Here is a 23,868-nt window from a genome sequence, read left to right on the forward strand (position 1 = left end):
TTTCTTCCTACTGCTTGCATTAGTATTTTGCTACTGTTGTAGTTAGTTCCTATATCTGATGCATAGCCTATTTTTGATAAACTACTACTTTCAGTCCTGTACCTTTAATATACTTAGTATAGGTGGAGCAGTCATCCCCTCTGACCCTGTAGATCAGTTGCCCCGCTTGTTTTCAAATCTCGATCTTTGACCGACGAGCCAGACCCGACACAGCACATTCACCCCCCTTCGTTGTACGACGCTACAGCGATACTATCGGGTACCGAGGGTGACACCTCGCTAAGTACTCCTGATGATATCTCTGTAGTATAGCTAGTCGGTCGTGGTTATCGAGGGTGATTCCTCTTTCACCATTCCCGATGACGCCCCTGTCGTGCAACCCCGCGAGTGTGGGACCCCCGAGGGTGATTCCTCTAAGCCCACCTTGACGGGTACATCATTCGGGATCCAACGAGGGTGATTCCTCGGATTCCCCCCGATGTTACAACCACACAGTTACTCGACCATGTTACTGGGATCTTCGGTGATTAGTTGTAAGACGGGTGGATTCCCGCGAGACCGTGTTGTTGGCCTAATTAAAATGCTAATGGATTTGGGTATTTGATCTGGGTTGGTCGGAGACCTTTTTGCACTAACCGGCTACGCGGGAAGAATTATGGGTACTCGACGTCGCGGTATCAGCCGAAGCTTTTCAGATGCCAGCAGTGTAGCGGCGCGCGCCCGAGTGGTCCCGAGATGCATTGCGCTTGTGATTAAGGGATGCTAGGACTGACGTCGGCCGCCCACGCCACGTGCAGGAGCGTGAAGGGGAACTGGGCCCATGAACCCTTTGTGCTTAGGATTTAGACCGGCGGGCTGGCCTCACTGATTAGTCTTAGGTGGGGCTGCGACGTGTCGATATTCCGAGGCCGGGCAGGACCCAGAAAAGTATGTCCGGCTAGAGTGTTATCGAGCGTGACGGGACATGTGGTGCACCCCTGCAGGGATGAAAATTAACTATTCGGATAGCCGTGTCCACGGTTACAGGACGACTTGGAGTTGTGCCCCGATCTTATACAACTACAATTGTTACTTAACTGGAATTAGTTTGCCTCGGGATTGCTTCCTCGCAGGGAGTCGAGGGAGGATCTTTAGGCGTGACCTCACTTTATTATTGCTGCAACAATATGACTATTAATGTGTTACCCCCATGTTCTACTCTCGTCTATTGCTGCAAGACCCTGAAGATGCTAGTCTTCGATAGGACTAGGCCTTCTCTCTCTATTCTCGCATTGCTGCAGTCAGTCCACATATAATCCCCTTCTTTGATACTGATGCATTATTAGAATAGTTCTGATGTAAGACTTGCGAGTACTTCGGATGAGTACTCACCGCTGCTTTGCTCCCCCCTTGTCCCCTTGATCCGTTTGCTGCAACCAGATGATGGAGCCCAGGAGATGGAGGTCCCCGCCACTGACGACTGCTACCCCGACGGTGCCTACTACTACGTGGAGGCCGCTGATGATCAGGACTAGTTAGGAGGTTCCGAGGCAGGAGGCCTCGCCTCGTTCGATCGTTGTATCTTTTGTGCTAGCCTTCTCTAAGGCACCCCATGTTTTATGTCTGTACTCAGATATTTGTTGCTTCCGCTGACTCGTGTGCTTATCGAGCTTTCGTATTCTAGCCCTCGAGGCCCCTGGCTTGTAATATGAAGCTGATGTTATTTTATTTGTGTATAGAGTTGTGTTGTGATATCTCCCCGTGAGTCCTTGGGTTTGATCGTACGCATTTGCGTGTATGATTAGCGTACGATTAAGCCGAGGGCGTCACAGACTTGGCCTTTCGTCCTGGGATGACTCCGTGGAACTGCATACTGCTCTCGCTAAGTTTGGACATCGGAATGCCCATCCCCTTGAGAGTGTCGGCGTACATGATGTTCAAGCCGCTGCCGCCGTCCATGAGGACTTTGCGCAGCCTGACTCCTTCCACCACCGGGTCGACGACCAGAGCTTGCCTCCCTAGGGTGGGTACGTGTGTTGGGTGGTCCGACTGATCAAAGATGATCGCAGTCTGTGACCACTTGAGGAACGTGGGGGTGGTTGGGGTCGCCGTGTTCACCTCCCTGTTAACTAGCTTCAGTCGACTTTTGCTTTCCACATCAGCAAAAATCATCAACGTTGCATGGAATTGGGGGAACGGATCCTCCTTGTCCTCATCATCCACCTCGGTGTCTTTTTCACTCGGCTTCCCTTCACCGAATCCTTGGATCAGGAGGCGACACTGTCGAGTGGTATGCTTCGGGAATATGGCATTGCCTTCTTCGTCCATCTTCGTGTGGATTGGACACGGTTGATCCAGGATGGAATTTCCTGACTGCCTCTTCTTGGGGCTGTACTGAGCTTTCCCCTTGCCTTTGCACTTGGCATTTGTAACGGCTGCTGCCTCTGCCTGCGGAGTGGATTGAGCCTTCTGCTTTCGCTTCCGATTGCAGTTCCCATCTCCGTCGGCGACTGACTTATGCTTGCCTCTACGTATGCGGTCCTCCTCTTCGCCATTTGCATAGCGTGCGGCTATCTCCATCATCTTGCTCATGGAGATGTCGCCTGTCCGACCGAACTTCAGGTACAGATCTCTGTACCGCACGCCTACCTTGAAGGCGCAGACTGCTTGGTGTTCTGTGCTGGAGCTCTTCGAGACCAGCAGAGCGCTTGCACGTACCCTCGAAGGTCTTGATGAAGACTCGGGACAGATCTGCCCAGCTGTAGATGCTTGACGGAGCTAGCTGGTTCAGCCAAGCTCGCGCCGAGCCGTCGAGCATCACGGGGAGATGTTTCATGGCGACCTGGTCATCTCCACCACCGATCTGGACCGCCACTTTGTAGTCGTCCAACCAAGTTTCTGGCTTGGACTCTCCTTTGAACTTGCTGATTCCCGTTGCCAATCGGAAGTTGGGAGGGATGTCAACTGAGCGGATGGCCCGACTAAAGCACTCGGGACCAGAGACGACGGTCCTGCTTCCACTCGGACGGTCTCTATCGTGACCATCACGGTGGGCTCGACTTCTGTCGACCTTCTTCTGGGCGATGTACCCTCTTGCGTCGGGCCTTGGATCATGCGCGTCACCGACTGAACGACGATCATCGTGATGCCGGGGCCCGTAAGGCCCACCCCGCGGAGGGGTGCGTGAACAGCGACGATCTTCGGGATTCCTGGAGCGGCTTCCCCCTCTGCGTCATTGATGAGAGTCGGGGCTGAAAACCGACCGATACGTGTTCGCGTGAACAGAACTGTTGTGGATCCTATTGTGCGACTGGGAGACCGCCGAATTTTGCTGTTGCGTCGTATGCAACAGGGCACGGATCTGCTCGATCCCTCTACCCGCCTATGAATCAGTCGGCTGGAGAGAATCGGCTATCCTGGCAGCCGCAGCCAGGTTGAGGATGGGTGTGCGGAACACCTCGACGTTGCTCTGGCGAGTGCGTCGACTCGCAGATCGATGGTGTTGACGACGAGCGTCGGATGATTCTCCGACCTCATGCTCGTTCCGACCAGTCCGGAGGGGACTTTCATGGGAATCGGCCATGAGAACTTCGGTTGCGGGCCCGCGACCCAGGTACTCAGAAGGTAGCTCAGTCGGAACTGAGTCCAAGCACTGGGATGGCGGCACGACCACAACCGATTCGAGCACCGCCACTTGAGAGGACGCACTCTGTCGCGCCTGGGCGTGTTGCACCCAACGATGGAGCCGCGGACGACGAGATCGCTTGTTGCGGCGCACGACGGGGGCGATGATCGATACCGGGGCCGATGGCTGGAGAAGAAGAACACCGCAGGAACTCGCACGGAAGTGCGTAACCCCGCGACTGGGAAGCGCCTCGACGTTGAGGGGCGCATCCCGAAGCCATGCCGAATCGTCAGCGGTGAAGGAGAGGGCACCGAAGAGGATCTGACGACCCATGCACAGATCTCCACCGGATGACATGACGAAAGTATGAAATCGCAAACTCGCCGGAAGTCGCTTAGACGCCTGCCCCACGGTGGGCGCCAACTGTCATGGGTATAAGTCTGACAATAGAAGTGTAGGGTATGAAAGGATGGGCAGAGCCTTAGCTACGGCGAGGATGTATGAGTTCAAGCCCCTCTACGGTGGAGGTAAAAGCCCTACGTCTTAGTGCTCTTGGGAGCTTAGTGTCGAGTGGATTATATGATTTCAGCAAATGCCAACCCCTTCACCACTGGGGAAGGGTGGCTTATATAGAGTGCGCTGCCCTTCATAATAGCCCGGTGGACAGGGTGGAATAGTGTCGAATAAATGCCTACGTTACAGGTAACGTAAGCCTTAAATGTTAATAATGGTGTATGAAAACGTATGACCGTTGCCCTCCTGGGAGGTTACGATGTACAGAGTGGAATCCAGTCGGTACGTTAAATATGCTCCGAGTGCTCGTCGCCGACTGGATGATGGGGGAGTCCTTAGTTCAGTCGGAACTGTCTAAGAGCCTTGTCCTCTATGAAGGGTAGTCCTTGGGTAGGACCTATAGGGCAGGCCTATGACCCTACCCTGGGACTATAACCCCATCAGAGAATTTTTGTGGAATATATAAAAAATACTGGCGCAAGAATTAACGGATGAAGTGGAGCTATGAGCCCACAAGCCCACAAGCCCCCCTGGCCATGCCTGGCAGGCTTGTGGGGCCCATGAAGCTCCACCGCCTCCAATCTCAGCTCTATTTAGCCTCTTTCGTCCGAAAAAAATCAGGGAGAAGAGTTCATCGCGTTTTACGATACGGAGGCGCCGCCACCTCTTGTTCTTCCTCTGGAGGGCAGATCTGGAGTCCGTTCTGGGGTCCGGAGAGGGGAAATCGTCGCCATCGTCATCATCAACTTTCCTTCATCGCCAATTCCATGATGCTCTTCTCCGTTTGTGAGTTATCTCATCATAGGCTTGGTGGACGGTAATGGGTTGGCTGAGATCTATCATGTAATCGAGTTAGTTTTGACGGGGATTGATCCCTAGTATCCACTATGTTCTGAGATTGATGTTGCTACTACTTTGCCATGCTTAATGCTTGTCACTAGGGCCCGAGTGCCATGATTTCAGAAATGAACCTATTATGTTCTCGCCAATATATGTGTGTTCTTGATCCTATCTTGCAAGTTGTAGTCACCTACTATGTGTCATGACCCGGCAACCTCGGAGTGACAATAGCCGGAACCACTCCCGGAGATGACCATACTCTGAGGAGTTCATGTATTCACCAAGTGCTAATGCGTTGGTCCAGTTCTTTATTAAAAGGAGAACCTTAATATCCCGTACTTTCCTTTTGGACCCCGCTCCCACGGGAGGGATGGACAATAGATGTCATGCAAGTTCTTTTCCCTAAACACGTATGACTACATACGGAATACATGCCTACATTACATTGACGAACTGGAGCTAGTTACATATCTCTCCGTGTTATAACTGTTGCATGATGAATAGCATCTGGCACAATCATCCATCACTGATCCAATGCCTACGAGTTTTTCCTACTGGTCCTTGCTACGTTACTTTGCTGCTGCTGTTGTCACTGCTTCTACTGTTACTATGTTGCTACTGTTGTTACTTTGTTGCTACTGTTGTTACTTTGCTGCTACTGGTTACTCTTGCTACTGTTGCTATCACTACCTTGCTACTAATACTTTGCTGCAGATACTAAATCTTTTAGGTGTGGTTGAATTGACAACTCAACTGCTAATACTTGAGAATATTATTTGGCTTCCCCTTGAGTCGAATCAATAAATTTGGGTTGAATACTCTACCCTCAAAAACTATTGCGATCCCCTATACTTGTGGGTTATCAGTGAGTAGTGGGCCCCTCGGGGCTTGGCTAACCCTAACTCCAGCACTATAAAATCCTATTTTCGGAGAATAAAATAGGAGAGGAAGTTTCATCGCGTTTCACGATAAAGATTCGCCACCACCTCTTGTTCTTCATCAGGAGGTCATATTTGTAGTATGTTTGGGGCTTGTGGGAGGGAAATCTTCGGTCTTCAACATCACCAACCCCCCTTCATCGCCAATTCCATGATGCTCCCCACCATGAGTGAGTAATTGCTTTGTAATATTACTGGTCGGCGAGGAGTTGGATGAGATTCATTATGTAATCAAGTTAGTTTTGTTAGGCCTTGCTCCCTAGTATCCACTATGTCCGGAGATTGATGTTGCTCCAACTTTGCCATGCTTAGTGCTTGTCACTAGGACCCGAGTGCCATGATTTCAGATCTGAACCATCTATGTTTTCACCATTATATATATGTTCTTAATCCTATCTTGCAAGTTACATGCACCTACTACGTGTTAGGATCCACACACCCCAAATTGACAATAATTGGGATTCTTTCTAGTGATTACCGTAGTATGAGGAGTTCATGTATTCACTATGTGTTAGTTCTTTGTTCTGGTTCTCTATTAAAAGGAAGCCTTAATATTCCTTAGTTTCCTTATGGACCCCACTGCCATGGGAGGGTAGGACAAAAGATGTCATGCAAATTCTATTCCATAAGCACGTATGACTATTTACGAAATACATGCCTACAGTATATCAATGAATAGGAGCTAGTTCTATGTCGCCCTATCTTATGACTGATACATGATGAATATCATCCAACAATAGTATCGTTCCAATGCCTACGAGTTTTCCACATATTGTTCTTGCTAAGTTACTAGTATTGCTACTGCTGTTACAACTCCTACAAAACTGTTATCACTGTTACCACTTCATTTTTATAGTTTTGATAGCATTTTTTATAGCAGTGGTAACAGTAGTAACACTAACACTAAGAGTGATAGCATTTTTCTAGCAGTTGAAACAGCAGTACCAATAGTAGTAACTTAGCAAGAACAATATGTGGAAAACTCGTAGGCACTCGACCGGTGATATTGCTGGATGATATTCATCATGTATCAGTCAAAACTTAGGGAGACACAGAACTAGCTCCCGTTCATCGATATACTGTAGGCATGTATTACGCAAATAGTCATACGTGCTTATGGAAAAGAACTTGCATGACATCTTTTGTCCTACCATTGCGTGGCAGCGGGGTGCATAAGGAAACTCAGGGATATTAAGGCTTCCTTTTAATAGCGAACCGGAACAAAGCATTAACACATAGTGAATACATGAACTCCTCATACTATGGTAATCACTCGAAATAATCCCAATTATTATCACTTTGGGGTATGCGGATCCTAACACGTAGTAGGTGCATATAACTTGCAAGATCGGATCAGGAACAGAGATATAATGGTGAAAACATAAACGATTCACATCTGAAGTCATGGCACACGGGCCCTAGTGACAAGCATTAAGCATGGAAAAATCATAACAACATTAATCTTTGAACATAATGGATACTAGGGATCAAGCACCAACAAAACTAACTCGATTACATGATAAATATCATCCAACTCCTCGCCGACTAGCAAGCCTACAAAAGAATTACTCACTCCCGATGGGGAGCATCACGGAATTGGCGATGAACGAGGGTTGGTGATGACGAAGGCCTAAGATTCCCCTCCCCAGAGCCCCAAATGGACTACAGATCTCGCCTCCCGATGAAGAACAGGAGGTGGTGGCGGATGTGTATCCTGAAACGCAATGAAACTTCCTCTCCTATTTTTTCTCTGAAAATAGGATTTTATAGTGCTAGAGTTCGGGTTAGCCAAGCCCCGAGGGCCCCACTACCCACCAGGCCGCCCAAGGAGGGGGTGGCACGCCATGGTGCCTAGTGGGCGTGTGGGCCTCCCCTCAAGTGGGTCTTGGTTCTAGTATTTTTATTTTATTCCATAAAACTTCTCCAGAAAGTTTCGTCCAATTCTGAGAAGTTTTATTTCTCCACAAAAACAACATCATGGTAGTTGTGCTGAAAACAACGTTAGTTCGAGTTAGTTTCATCCAAATCATGCAAATTAGAGTCCAAAACTAGAGCAAAGGAGTTAGGAAAAGAAGATATGTTGGAGACGTGTCAACTCCCCCAAGCTTAACCCATTGCTTGTCCTCAAGCAATTAAGTTAACAAACTGAAAATGAAAAAGAAACTCTTTTGTTCTTGTTTACATATATATGCTAAAAGAGCACCAAGGTTTTCAGCATAAATCATGACTAATCATATCGACAATAACCCTTAGAAACTATATTAGCTCATATCAATGGCAAGCAATCATGATATAATATGACAACAGTGGTATCTTGCTAGCCCTTTTTAAGACCGAAAACATAAATTCACAGCACCTCCAAAGTTCAAGCAGCGACTAGACCTTGTAATTCATGGTAGAGGAGATCCAATCATGCTGCAAACAACGTTTAATTCGACACAAAGCATGAGGATGGAAGCACTGCTCTCAGGTCTCGTGCTTATTTGAGAAGGTGATGACTCTAAGTAAAAAAATAACACAAAATTAAATAGTAAGTCCCTTCGCAAAGGGATGCAGGGATTTGTAGCACTGCCAGAGCTCACACCGAAAATTAGAGATAAATTATTTTGGGAGGTACACCCTTCCTATCAACGTTACGATCAAGAGTTATCAGTATCTTCCATGCTAAACAAATTAGCGGCGGTTCCCAAGAGGTAAAAGTAAAGGTTTACTCCCCCTCCACCAACAAGCACAGTCCATGGCTAGCCAAATCCACGGGTGTCGTCCATACCATCAACAATCCAGGTGAGTTTTGTTCAACTATTTGCGATTTATGATTTCGGGACTAGGAATCCCTTTTTAATAGCCCCTCTCGTGCAAGGTCGAATGAATAAACACTCATCGTGAGAATAAACCTCTTAGCATGGATGATGCTGACCACCCCTTGTCGCTCCATGAGCAGTCAAGGCACACAAAACATAAGCTAATTTGAAATTTAGAGTTGGCACATGCAAATTTACTTGGAACGGCATGGTAATACCGCATATAAGTAGATATAGTGGACTCATCTGGAATAACTTTGTTTCCAGGATTTTGATGCACAAGTAGTATTCCTGCTTAGTATAGGCGAAGGCTAGCAAATAGGTTGGGAAACGACCAGCTAGAGAGCGAAGACAGTCATGAACATGCTTATGAATAATTATCGTTGCATACTAACATGGGTATCATATAAGCACCATGAATATCAATATCATGGAGGCTATGTTGGTTTTGATTCAACTACATGAGTGAACATGTACAAGTCAAGCCACTCGAACATTCAGAGGAGGATACCATATCATCATACTACATCACAACCATTTTAACACATGTTGACATCCAAGATAAATCATTACCACTCCTGGCTACTTAAGCATGGCATGAACAGCTATAATCTCTAATTATCATTGCAAACATGTTTGGTCATAATACGCTAAATCATGGATACTGGTCTAAACATATTTACAAAAACAAAAACAAGTTGAGTTCATACCCGCTTCTCTCTATCAGAGTCACTTCATCAAATATCGTCATTATTGCCTTTGACTTGCACGATCGAATGATATGAAAATAATAATAGTACAAGAGTGTCATGGACTAAGTTGGAATCTGCAACATTTTATTCAAAAGGAGAAGACAAAATAATATGGGCTCTTTGTTAGATAAATAACAATGCATATGAGAGCCATTCAACATTTTCATCGTGGTCGTTACCTTGGGTTCAACTCTATAAAAGGAAAAGAATTTCAGAGAAACACACTAAATATGTTTGGAGTTTTTAGTTTTTCTTGAGGAAAGAAAATTCAAGAAGGGAAAACTAAAACGAGAAAAACTATTTACATGGGAAGGCTCCCAACAAGAAAAAGAAGAAAAGAGAAATCTTTCTCAGTTTTCTGCAAGTTTTTCAAACATGCAAGAAGAAAGCAGGAAAATAAATCTAACATGGATAATACAATGCAAGAGTGTGAACACCAACAACTAGATTATGTGAGCATGAATGTAAAGTTGGTGGAAACACGTACTCCCACAAGTTTAGGCTTTTGGCCTAGCTTGTTAATCACCACCCGTAGTGGCCTGGATAGTAGTTAGTATGTTAACTCATGGAAGCCCTTGGTGCAGTGTGATAGCCTGGCTTATTAGGGATGATAGACTACTCATATCAATAAGGAATTCCTTCTTATCCGAGAGCCCATTCGAACATTCTAGGATGGGTGACCGACCGGGAAGTTGGTCCCGAGTGCGCATGAGTGAGGACAAAGTGCGCAGAAAAGACTAGTATTGATATGTGGGGCCAGTCTTGATCCCGCGAGGAGTAACGACCACCGGCGGGTGTGTCCGAGGCATTACATGCAGCCTCTGCGGACGGACGGGCAGCATCCACTGTCGCGTTGTACTCATGTGCCTCCCTCTAATAGACGTAATATATTCCTTTTCCCTGATAATCAAAGAGGGAAGGTGCAGGAAAAATAACAGGCACGATAGATTTATTATTAAACATTAGGTTGTAATTATAATCAATAGTTGTTTCCTTTATGAACTTGTGGCGCTTCATGACCTCAAAATCAAAGTACTGAGTAGGAAGAATAGGGTCACTAGACCGCGGTGACACGCTACACTTCTTAGCTAAATGGGAGGCATTAATCCCACCATAAAAATGGCAACTGTCAGAGTTGCCTTGCAACCTGCGTGCTATGATTGCTCCAAGATTATAGCATTTAATTTCACTTAACGCAGTATGCAGGAGACTAAAGTGTGGGGCATGTAAGGTACTACAATCCTGCTTGCCGACTATGCATTTTCCATTAAATAGTGCGAGGTAACGAATTGAAGGAGAGTGTGTGCTATTGATTCTACCTTGAGTCACTCCCCTATCACCACCAAAGCATAGACTAGTTAAAAATGCCTCATATTCAGATTTTAATGGTTCGTCTAGCGAACCCCAACATGGAATTTTACATGCATGAGAGAAATCATCTAGAGACATGGTGAAGGCATTTTCATAGAGGTTAAAGGAAACTCTAAATTCTTGAGGATAAAATTTAAACCCCTTAGTGAAAGCTTCAGTAAGATGATAATGTTGCATGCACTTATCTATGATGAAGGGTGCGAGCTCCGTATTATGAATGTATTGCTCAAACTCTTCCTTAATGCCTGCACCCAACATGAAGTCATCACTTGGCCAAAGGCACGATTTGGTGTGGGCTTCTCACATCGTGCTTTCACTTGGCTCAACATAAGACCGTCGTATCGGAGCACACTAGATGAGGCCTCTGAGGACTTCCTCCTGGAAGAGCTCCTCTTCAACCATCTCATTACTCCTACGTACGAAATTTTCAGGATTTGGGTCACAACATAGAGTTAGCAAAACTTCACAAGAATGATAGCAACTACTCACAAGGATGCCTAGAGCCTAAAACAAGCATTCAAACTACTTGGAACTTCAATAATTCAACATGCAAGCTCATAAATAGCAGCACCTAGAGTAGCTAATTACTTATAAGACGGACCACTAAAGAAAAAAATAATTGTAGAAGTGGGGGAGTTACATACCAAGCAGCAATCCCCCAAAACAGTTTTAGAAATGGAGTTCGAGCAAAGAGATCGAAATCCACGGGTTTGAGAGCAAGAACACGGGAGAGAGAGATACAAGGATTTTTTTCCCTCGATGTAAGTGATGAAGTGAGGTGAAGGGGTAAGTGAGGGGACCCTCGAGGGTCCCACTACACACCAGGGCGCGCCTTGCAGGGGTGGAATGCCTTGGTGACTAGTGGACACCTCATACACCCCTTGTGATGTTTTCACTGTCATATATTCTCAAATATTCAGAAAATAATCGTGTGAAAATTTCAAGCCATTTGGAGCAATTTTATTTTTGGACACTTTTTTATTGCACGGAAAATCCAAAAAACAAGATAATCATGACATTTACTATATTTAACTAAAAATAACAGAAAAAATAAAATGGATACAGAAAGTTGTGCCTACTTAATTCATCGACCTCATGCCTCTTGAAAATGATTCATTAACAAGGTTGATCAAGTCTTACTAACAACCACTTCCAATTAGCATGAACCCGGAGAATTTTCATAAAACACTAAGTTACCTCAACGGGATGTGCATATCCCCAAGGGTAAGTATCTCATATTTATTTTTGGCAGCAGGTAGAGGTAGTTGAAAACTTCCATTGCTGATAGTCGGAGATTTTTCAATAACATTAACACCATTCACTTGGAATTGCTTCCTTGGAAAATGCATCGTATGTTCTTTACCATTGATATGAAAAGTGACTTTGCTTTTATTGCAATCAATAACAACCACTGCAGTATTTAACAAAGGTCTATCGAGGATAATGAACATTTTTCCATCCTTGGGCATATCAAGTATAACAAAGTTTGTCAAGATAGTAACATTGCAATAACAACGGGTACATCCTCACAAATACCAACATGTATGGCAGTTGATCTGTCAGCCATTTGCAATGAAATTTTAGTAGATGTGAGTTTATTCAAGTCAAGTCTATTGTATAAAGAGAAATGCATAACACTAACACCAGCTCCTAGATCACATAAAGTTGTTTTCACATAATTTCTTTTGATGGAACATGGTATAGTTGGTATACCTGGATTTCCTAGTTTTTCACGTACTCCATCCTTAAAAGAATAATTAGCAATCATGGTAGATATTTCAGCTTCACGTATTTTTCTTTTATTAGTGATGATTTTTAGCATATACTTAGCATAAGGGGGCATCTTTAAAAGGTTAGTTAAATGAGTACGCAAAAAGACTGGCCTAAGCATTTTAGCAAAACGTTCAAATTATTCGTCATCTTTTTTCTTAGTTGGTTTGGGTGGATAAGGCATGGGTTTTTGAAGCCATGGCTCTCTTTCTTTGCCATGATTTCTAGCAACAAAATTTATTGTATCATAACGTTTATTCTTAGGTTGTGGGTTATCAAGATCAACAGCAGGTTCTATCTCAACATCATTATCTGGTTCTTTATCATTATCAGGTTGAGCATCATCATTATCATTTTTATTATCAATAGGTGAAAGCTCACTACAAGATTGAGTTTCAGCATCATTGATAGAGATATCATTAGCATTGGCACATGGTTTTTCTACTTCAGGTTCACTAGAAGTATGTAAGATCCTATCGTTTTTCTTTTTCTTTTTCTTCCTATAAGGACTAGGTGCATCAACATTAATTCTTTGTGAATCTTGCTCAGTTCTTCTAGGATGACCTTCTGGATATAGTGGATCTTGAGTAATTGTTCCTCCTCTAGTCATTACTCTAACAGTACGATCATTCATATTATTATTCATTTCTTGAAGTAGTTCACTTTGAGATTTAGAAACTTATTCTAGTTGGGTTTGAACCATAGAAGAATGTTTTCCTACACCTCTTACATCATTGGTGATTCTAAATAACAAGTTATTAAGCGAGCAATCATATGAGAGTTTTGTTTCATTTGTTTCATAACATAGAAGTTGAAATGATATTGCTTTCTAATATAATTATCAAACTCATATAAGAATTGCCAAGGATGTTTATTATAAGGGATGTCACTTCCATAAAACTTTAAAAGAGAATTTACCTCCACCACCTGTGGTGGAGTGCTGAGACCATGTATTTCTTTGACAGGTGGTAAATCATTAACATCTTCAACTTTAATGCCTTTTTCCTTCATACATTTCTTTGCCTCTTGCATAGTTTCAGGACGAAGGAATAAGATACCCCTATTCTTTGGAGTGGATTTAGGTGGTGGCCAGGAAGTGTACATTCATCATGATTCTTTAGTATATTGGTCAATAACTCCTCGGCTTGTTCGTCGGTTCGTTCCGACCAGCACAACTATCTAGGTGGTCCCTAGAAGCACCATTAGTCGGTTGTAAAATATATCAAGTATTTCGTTCTTCTTAAGAGGATGATGAGGCAAAACATGAACTAATTGGAGAAGCCTCCCCGAAGATTGTGGGAGACTCTCTTCTTCAAATTGCACAAAGTTCAATATTTCCTCTAAGGCAACTTGTTTCTTATGAGCAAGATTTTTTTTCTAGAGAACTAATAAATCATATTGTGGGGAATACACACACAACCAAGAGAAAGAGTATTATACCAAATCTTAGCATCACCCTTTAATGATAATGGAAATAATTTGAGAATATAGTAGTAGCGAATTGTCTCATCGTGAGAAAATAGGGTTGCTATATCATTTAACTTAGTGAGATGTGCCACAACAGTTTCATTTTCATAGCCATTAAAAGGATCAGATTTAACCAAAGTAATTATCACTTGGTCGACATAGAAATCATAATCCTTATTGGTAACAAAGATAGGTGAAGTAGCAAACTTAGGATCATATTTCATTCTAGCATTCAAGGATTTTTCTTTCAACTTCCATAGTAGTTTCTTAAGATCTTCTTTATCCTCACAAGCAAGGAAGTCTCTAGCTATTTCTTCATCCATAACATAACCTTCACGTACTCAGGCATTTAAATTCTAGGATAGTAATGTCTAAAAGGTGTTTCAATATTTCCAGTTTCAAAGATTTCGTTAATTTCACCATGCTCAATTTCTTTAGCTTTAGCAAGTTGTTAATCAAGAAATTCACCTAGTGGCACAGTATCATCAAGCAAGGTACTAGCATAATCATTAGCATCATTCATAGAAGAGGTAGCATCATCAATAACTTGCAACATATCACAGTTCATAGCATGTGGTGGTGGTTTTGCAAGTCTATTCAAAACATAAGGTGAATCAAGTGCAGAGGTAGATGGCAATTCCTTACCTCCCCTCGTATTAGAGGGAACTATGTTGGTTCTTGTATCTTTCTGATTCTTCATAATGATCAACAAATAGATATCCCAAGTGACTAAACTAATATAGCTATGCTGAGGGTAGAGTATTCAACCCAAATTTATAGATTCGACACAAGGGGAGCCAAAGAATATTTGCAGGTATTAGCAGTTGAGTTGTCAATTCAAGCACACTTGGAGATTTAGTATTCGCAACACATTGATGAGTAGCAAAGTAATATGATAGTTTTGATGGCAGTGGTAACAGTAGCAACAGTAACGGTAACAGTGATAGAAGTTTTGTAGCAGTTGTAACAGTAGTAGCAACAGTAGTAACTTAGCAAGAACAATTTGTTGAAAAGTCTAAGCACTGGATCAGTGATATTGCTGGATGATATCCACCATGTATCATTCATAACATAGGGCGACACAGAACTAGCTCCCGTTCATCGATATACTGTAGGCATGTATTTTGTACATAGTCATACGTGCTTATGGAAAAGAACTTGCATGACATCTTTTGTCCTACCATCCCGTGGCAGCTGGTCCCATAAGGAAACTAAGGGATATTAAGGCCTCCTTTTTAACAAAACCAGAAAAAAGTATTAACACATAGTGAATACATGAACTCCTCATACTACGGTAATCACACAAAAGAATCCCAATTATTGTCACTTTGAGGTATGCGGATCCTAACATGTAGTAGGTGGATATAACTTGCAAGATCGTATCAAGAACATAGATATAATGGTGAAAACAAAAATGGTTCAGATCTAAAATCATGGCACTCGGTCCCTAGTGACAAGCATTAAGCATGGCAAAGTCATCGCAACATCAATCTCCGAACATAGTGGATAATAGGGATCAAGCCCTAACAAAACTAACTCGATTACATGATGAATCTCATCCAACTCCTCACCGACCAGCAAGCCTATGAAGAAATTACTCACTCCCGGTACAAACCATCATGGAATTGGTGATGAACGAGGGTTGGTGATGATGAAGACCGAAGATTCCCCTCTCTGGAGCCCCAAACGGACTTGAGATCTGGCCTCCCGATGACGAACAAGAAGTGGCAGCAGCTCCGTATCGTGAAACGTGATGAAACTTCCTCTCCTATTTTTATCCAAAAAAAGATTTTATAGTGCTCGAGTTAGGGTCACCTGAGATCTGAGGGGGCCACTATCCACCGGGCCACGCCACGAGGGGGTGGCGCGCCCTGGTGCCTAGTGGGCGCCTAGGGCGTCCCCTCGACTCGGTCTTGGTTCCCGTATTTTTATTTTATTCCATAAAAATTCTCCAAAATGTTTTGTCCAATGCCAACAACTTCTATTTCTGCACAAAAAGAACACCATGGTAGTTATGCTGAAAATAGTGTTAGTTCGGGTTAGTTTTATTCAAATCATGCAAATTAGAGTCCAAAACAAGAGCAAAAGCGGTAGGAAAAGTAGATACGATGGAGATGTATCAGTATGTAGAGCATCACTTGAATAATCACGAGCATTGTTTTTCATGGTATGCTTATGATGCACACAATAGATGCAATCATTTGATCTATAATCATTTTTATGGCATGGCATATGAGATACATCATCATAATCATATGGATCAATTTTAAGCATTGGGTGATGCACACAAGGTGTGGAATCATGCAATGGATGGGATGGAACACAATCTCCTAACATGTATGAGGAAACTATGGGGGTCTCCTCATGTGCAATAGCAGAAGCATAAATCGGAGAATATGGACAACATCCAAAGCAATGCATTTCAAATCATGTTGATCATGGCATGGCATATGTAAATAATTGCACAAATGATGCAAAGGAAGCATGGCAATATCATCACAAGATACGCAAATTCCAATAACCAATGGCTTGTCATCTATGCCATATTCCTAGATTGGATTAGTTTTGATGGGATATGCATAGTTTCTATGATGAGATTGCAAAGATATGTTATGGTTGATCTCATGCATAACATATGATAATTCAAGCTGATTGTCCAACATGTTGTGGCCAGTAGAATTTTCACAAGATATCCTATGGAGTATAGCATCACAACTAGGTAATTTGACATGCTCATCATCGTATGCATCCTAAATAGGTGGCACATTTAAGCATGAGGAAGACATGGCATGTGAACTATTGATACTTGTGATCTGCCTTGGGTCTTCTATGAAGAGGAATAGGTTATCGCAACACAATGTTGGTAAGTTTTTACCTTAGTTACGAAACCAAGGTTTATCGAACCAATAGTAATATCAATCGTAACCATCTTCATCGACTGGACACAAATGAACAAACAACTTGCACCCAACATGGGCAAGAGGGTTGTCAATCCTCTTGTCTTGTTATTTGCAAGCAAGTGAGGTGTGTAGATAATTTTAGATAGCAAGATAAAGTGAAAAACATGTAAATGGCAGCAAGGTATTCAAGGGTTTAGCAATATGTTGTGAATAAAACCAGGGGCCATAGTTTTCCCTAATGGCATCTCTCATGAAAAATAGCATACGGTGGGTAAACAAATTACTGTTGGGCAATTGACAAAAAAGCGGATAGTTATGTGATATTCATGACAATGATCATGTGTATATAGGCATCACGTCCATAAACAAATAGGACGACTCCTTCCTACACCTATTACTATTACTTCACCCATCGACCGCTATCTAGCATGCATCTACAGTATTAAGTAAAACAAGGTGATGCATGGAGAATAATGACATGATGTAGATAAAGTAAACCCTAGCAATATGAATAAACCACATCATTTTATCCTTAGTAACAGCAACGCAAAGACGCATCTTGTCCCCTTCTGTCACTGGCATATAGAAATTCGCCAGGTTGAACCTACCACAACGCATCTCTCTCATCGAAGAAATATCGATCTAGTTGGCCAAACTATTTCAATACATCAGAGAGAATTACGAAGCTACCATAATCTTGCACATAGGAACCATATAAGTATTCAAAGGAGACTCAAATATTTATAATGAATAATATGAACATAAACCCAAAATTCATCGGATCCCAACAAACGCACCGCACAAAAGGAATTACATCATGTGGATCAAAGTGAAGATGTGATGACCATTGTATTGAAGGTCAAAGAGACAGAGAGATTTCCATCTAGGTATTGGCTAGGTACCCGTATGTCTGTTGTGAACTACTCAAACATCACAAAAAACCCTTAAGCACGGTGCCGGAACGGAGCTCCAGATGGCCTCCCGTTGGAACACAGAATTGTAGTGGCGTATAAAGTGTTTCGGGACTCTCTATGTTGTTTTTAGGGTAGATGAGAATTGAAGCTAGAGAATAGAGTCGGGAGGGGCACGAGGGAGGCACAAGCCATCATGCCCCCCCCCAGGTCATGCCCTGCTGGCTTGTGGGCCCCTTGTGAGGCCTCCAGGCTTCTTGTGATGCTCATTGGTCTTCTTTTGGTCCAGAAAAAATCACCAAAAATTTTCATGGCAGTTGGACTTCATTTGGTATGGAAAACCTGAAAAGTGAAAAACACGTAGAAATCAATAGCTCGCACTGGGTCAATAGGTTAGTGCTAAAAATAATATAAATTGGTAAATAAATACCCCAAAAGCATTCTATAATTATAAAATATCAGCATGTAACAATAAAAAATTATATATACGTTGGAGAGTATCAAGCATCCCCAAGCTTAATTCATGTTCCTCCTCGAGTAGGTAAATGGTAAAAACTGAATTTTTGATATGACATGCTATCCATGATGTAACCTTATTCATATATGCTCATTGAGAAATGATGAATTAACAAAAATTAACACAACAATACTTATAGGTATAAGTAGCAAATCATTAATCTTTCAAAGTATGCGATCCTTAAAGCTTGTTTTACCCCTATCAATCTTTATTATATTAGCAAGGCATGTCTCCATCTTCACCACATAAATAAAAATGTTAAGCACTCATACGTCTCCGTCGTATCTACTTTTCCGAACTCTTTTGCCCTTGTTTTGGACTCTAATTTGCATGATTTGAATGGAACTAACCCGGACTGACGATGTTTTCAGCAGAATTGCCATGGTGTTGTTTTTGTGCAGAAATAAAAGTTCTCAGAATGTCCTTAAAATTTACGGAGAATTTTTCTGGAATAAATGAAAAATACCTGCGCAAAGATCCACCGGAGGAGGTGTGCCAGTGGGCCACAAGCCCAGGGGCCGCGACCACCCCCCCTGGTCGCGCCGTGAGGGCTTGTGGCGCCCACGAGGCTCCACAGCCTCCAAACTCAGCTCTATATATTCCGTTTCGCCCGAAAAAAATCAGGGAGAAGGATTCATCGTGTTTTACGATACGGAGGCGCCGCCACCTACTGTTCTTCATCTCGAGGGCAGATCTGGAGTCCGTTCTGGGCTCCAGAGAGGGGAAATCGTCGCCATTGTCATCATCAACCTTCCTCCATCGACAATTCCATGATGCTCTTCACCGTTCGTGAGTAATCTCATCGTAGGCTTGCTGGAGGGTGATGAGTTGGATGAGATCTATCATGTAATCGAGTTAGTTTTGACGGGGATTGGTCCCTAGTATCCACTATGTTCTGAGATTGATGTTGCTACTACTTTGCCATGCTTAATGCTTGTCACTAGGGCCCGAGTGCCATGATTTCAGATCTGAACCTATTATGTTGTCGCCAATATATGTGTGTTTTAGATCCTATCTTGCAAGTTGTAGTCACCTACTATGTGTTATGACCCGGCAACCCCGGAGTGACAATAGCCGGAAGCATTCCCGGAGATGACCATAGTATGAGGAGTTCATGTATTCACCAAGTGTTAATGCGTTGGTCCGGTTCTTTATTAAAAGGAGAACCTTAATACCCGTAGTTTCCATTAGGACCCTGCTACCACGGGAGGGATGGACAATAGATGTCATGCAAGTTCTTTTCCCTAAGCATGTATGACTACATACGGAATACATGCCTACATTAGATTGACGAACGGGAGCTAGTTCAATATCTCTCCGTGTTATAGCTGTTACATGATGAATCACATCCGTCATACTCATCCATCACCGATCCAATGCCTACGAGTCTTTAACTACTGGTCCTTGCTACGTTACTTTGTCACTACTACTGTTGCTACTGTTGTTACTCTCCTGCTACTGGTTACTGTTGTTCCTTGCTACTGCTGTCACTACTGCTGTTACTTGCTGCTGTTATCACTACTGTTGTTACTTGCTACTTTGCTGTTACCTGTTGCAAGACTTTTCTGGAGCCGTTGCCGGGGAAGATTAGTCCCCCGTCAACGTGCTATTTTCTAGGCGCCATTGATACAACAAGTTAGGAATAGTGTGCAGTCAACAGATCATTTTTTGGCAACGTTGTTATCATACCACTTTGCTACTGATACTTTGCTTGCAGACACTAATCTTTCAGGTGTGGTAGAAACTGACAAACTCAGCTGCTAATACTTGAGAATATTCTTTCGCTTACCCTTGTGTCGAATCAATAAATTTGGGTTGAATGCTCTACCCTTGAAAACTGTTGTGATCCCCTACACTTGTGGGTTATCAAGACTATTTTGTGGCGCCGTTGCCGGGGAAAGCACAGCTATGTTCTCTAAGTCACTTGGGATTTACGTCTGCTGATCACTGTGAGGATTCCGATAGATCCAAGAACTAAAGTCTTGCCTTCCACTACGAGGACTGGTAAGGAACTGCCATCTAGCTCTGCACTTGATTCACCTTCTGTTATGAGTAAGTTTGCGACATCACCTCCTGCTAGAAATCTTGAGATGTCGCATGTGCTTGATGATGCTACTTCTGCTGCCCATGATACTATGCCTGATGATACTATGCTTGATACTATGCCTGATGATGCTATGCTTGATACTGTTTTGCCACTTGGTGCATTCCTTGATGCACAAATTGCTAGAGTTGCTGCTAGATGTGATGATACTTCTGAAACTGCTGATACTATTGAAGTAGAACCTACTATTTTGCCTGCTAGAACTAGCTCTCCTATTCCCGAATTGCCTGTTATGCCTGATACGCGCTATGTTATGAAGGGAGAGATAGCTTAGGATTTTCTTGCATGTAAGTATAGCTATGATGTTGAGAATTTACTACGCAAGTGGAAAGAAAAATCTCTGAGCGCTAGGATGAAATAGGACCCGAAGTTTGCTACTTCGCCTATCTTTGTGACCGATAAGGATTATGAATTCTCTGTCGACCTTGAGTTAATCAATCTAGTCGAATCTAATTGTAGCGACCTGACTCAAAACGAGTCAAGCCTCTGTGTATCTGTGCCATCCCTAGATCAGTATGCTGGCACACACAGTACATCAATGTATATATCAAAGTTCAATCACATGTAAAAAGCGTAAAACTGATATATACCTTAAATATCTCAGCGGAAACAGTCAAGGGAGTGGAGTCCCAAATAACACCAACGGCAGGTTGAGTGCGGACCGTAACCCTGAATCGTACTCTTACTCGTCGAGGAAAATATCTGCAACATAAGACGTTGCAGCCGTGTAAGTCGGCATATTGAATATGCTGGCAAGTCATCAAAGAGAGGGGTGAAATAATAATCATCTATTCTACATGCGTAATGGGAGGTGGGGCTATAAGTTTTAGACAAAAAGTAAGTTTTCTCCTACATCAAGAGAGGGTTAAAAGCAAAATATTACTACGTTGTTTCTTGTTAACGAGATGGTTCCGCCAACCAATTCTCATACCCGAGTTGTCAATAATTCCCACATCATTATTAAATTGTGTTGAGAGTTCAGGAAAATTTCAATGCCTTCGGCTCAAGTTGTTCATGACCGTGGACACGGATAATCGATTAGGGTTCGGTACTCTGCAGAGTTTTGCACACATTCCCCACGAGATTTGATCGCCTCTCGGTATGTCCTCGCACTTCAGGGTGTTTGAAGACTGGATGATCAAAACATGGTCTTTCAACGGGTCCCTCTGATCCCCTGTCGGTGCCCATCCAATCCTACCATTCTTCTACATCTGCTAGCACCGCCTGTCCAGCATCGCCGCGTTGTCCAACCAAGCCAGAGCCCATAATGACTTGTGGCTTTGTAGGTAAGCCTTGGGTCTTGAAGCCTCCGTCCATCTCTTCGAGCCTGGGTGAAGCTTTCCGCAAGATGTCATGGCACGTCTCCATGCATCCCGGTTCATCCACTGGTTTCTCCAGGGAGCCCATCAAAACCGTCCTTCACCCAGAGTTGCATTGCATCACGAGGTCTTGAAAAGTCTTGTCTTAACCGGTCTTGGTTATTAAATTATTCTCGCATCACTCGTGATAAACTCTCAACTAGAACCCCATCTACACAAGCATAGCAATATAAAATTTGTCGTCCCGGGCCAAGTAACGGGGTTGTTGGGTGCCTACCACATGATACTACAACAAGTAACCAATAATTTTCCAAGTACCTAGTCAGCATGCAAATGGGTATAGGATGGAAGAACTACAATGCATAAAACATAGGTGATACATGATCAAATGATTTGCCTTGCTGATAGTTGTCGTTATCAACCACTTCTAAGTAGCACGCTTCGCACTCCGGGTGATCTATCAATATAAACAAATACTCACCGTAAGCACTACAATCATTAACAAGCAAAACAACATCACTAGCATAAAACTACTAATGCATAAAGTGAAGGAATTCACTTCACCTAACAAAAACAGAATCTGTTTTTTATAAAACCCCAAGTAAAATTATTTAAAAAAAATGAAATTCATACTACTGAAACATATAATCACTAGGAAGCATCAGCAAAAAGAATCAAATTAAAATCTATTTTTGAACTCCTGGAATAAGCAAAACAAGATTTAAACTAAATCTGATCTAATTCAAATTTTTAAATTTCAAACATATACGAATAATATGTTTTTGAAAACTAAAGGAACATTGTGATCTACTGGGTCGGGTTCCAACTCCATTGGAGTTATGGATCAAAAGTTATGATCAAAACAAAATTAAAACTCTCTTTGTTTTTGGAATTAAAACATAAAAAGAAAAGCTGAATCTAACGGACACTGTGTACACGCGGCGCTCTCTGATTGGTCTAAGGGTGTTTGCTGCGGGGAAATCTAACAAACGGCCGAATCTTAACAAAAACCTCTTCGGCTAATATTAAGTGAAAGAAAACCGTTCGGGTTTTTTTATCTAAAACCGAAGGGTTACGTGACATCTAATCCTAGCCGTGTAGGACAGATCGGACGGAGGAGAGAGAGGGGGTTGCTCACCGCGGTGGAGGTGGACTCTGGTGATGTCTCCGGCGAGGCCGAGGCAACGTGGTTGACGGGAGCGGCGGATCCGGGGTCTCCGGCGACTTCCGAGGGTTGGGGAAGACGGCGGCGGAGCTCCTCCGTCGATTGGCGGTGACGGCGAGGTGTTTCGAGGCCGGGGAAGAGTAGCAGAGGGCCGGGGAGCTTCGGCTTCACGTCGACTCCGGCGAGGTGGTGGCGAGGCGCTACGGCGAAGTGGGGCGGAGGTTTGGGGAAAATGGGGTGCGGCGGCGACGGCGAGCTCTCTGGTGGGGTCGGACGGTGTGGGGAGGCGAGGGTGGCGAGGCAGGGAGAGGGGGGCTCCTCTTGAGCTTCGGCTCCGGCGAGCAGGGGGGCTCGGGTGCAGGGGCGGCGAGGAGTGGAGGCTACGGGGGGCGAGGTGCGGTGGAGGGCCGGCCTAAAATAGGGGCTAGGGGAGACGAGGCAGGGAAGGGGATCGGGGCGCGGCGGCGCATCCGGCTTGGTCGGCCATGGAAGGAAAGGGGAGGGAGGAGAGAAAGGAAAGAGGAGGAAGAAGGCCGGCTCGGGGTGGGGATCGGGCGCGGGCCCCACTGGCAGGGAGAGGAGGACGGGGGCGTAGGGCTCGGTTGACCGGATCTTAAGGGATTCGGTCCCAGGCTAAAAGGTATGGGCCGATTCGGCTATAAAGCGCCCGAGGCGCTTTCCTAATTAAAAAAAACCTTCCCGATTTTGTGTTTTTCAAAAATAGAAAGTAAATAAATATAAAAAGGAAACAAAAAATTACCAAATATAGGGGTATTATATACCAAAAATTTCAGAAAAAAAATTCCTATTTGTTTATCATTTTTCCAAGAATAAAATAAAAACTTTTTAAAAATGTTTTTTCAGACAAAACCCTAATGGTTTTATTTTCTTTTGTA

The sequence above is a fragment of the Hordeum vulgare genome, chromosome 5H (genome assembly GCF_904849725.1).
Source record: "Hordeum vulgare subsp. vulgare chromosome 5H, MorexV3_pseudomolecules_assembly, whole genome shotgun sequence".
In the NCBI taxonomy this organism is placed as follows: Eukaryota; Viridiplantae; Streptophyta; class Magnoliopsida; order Poales; family Poaceae; genus Hordeum; species Hordeum vulgare.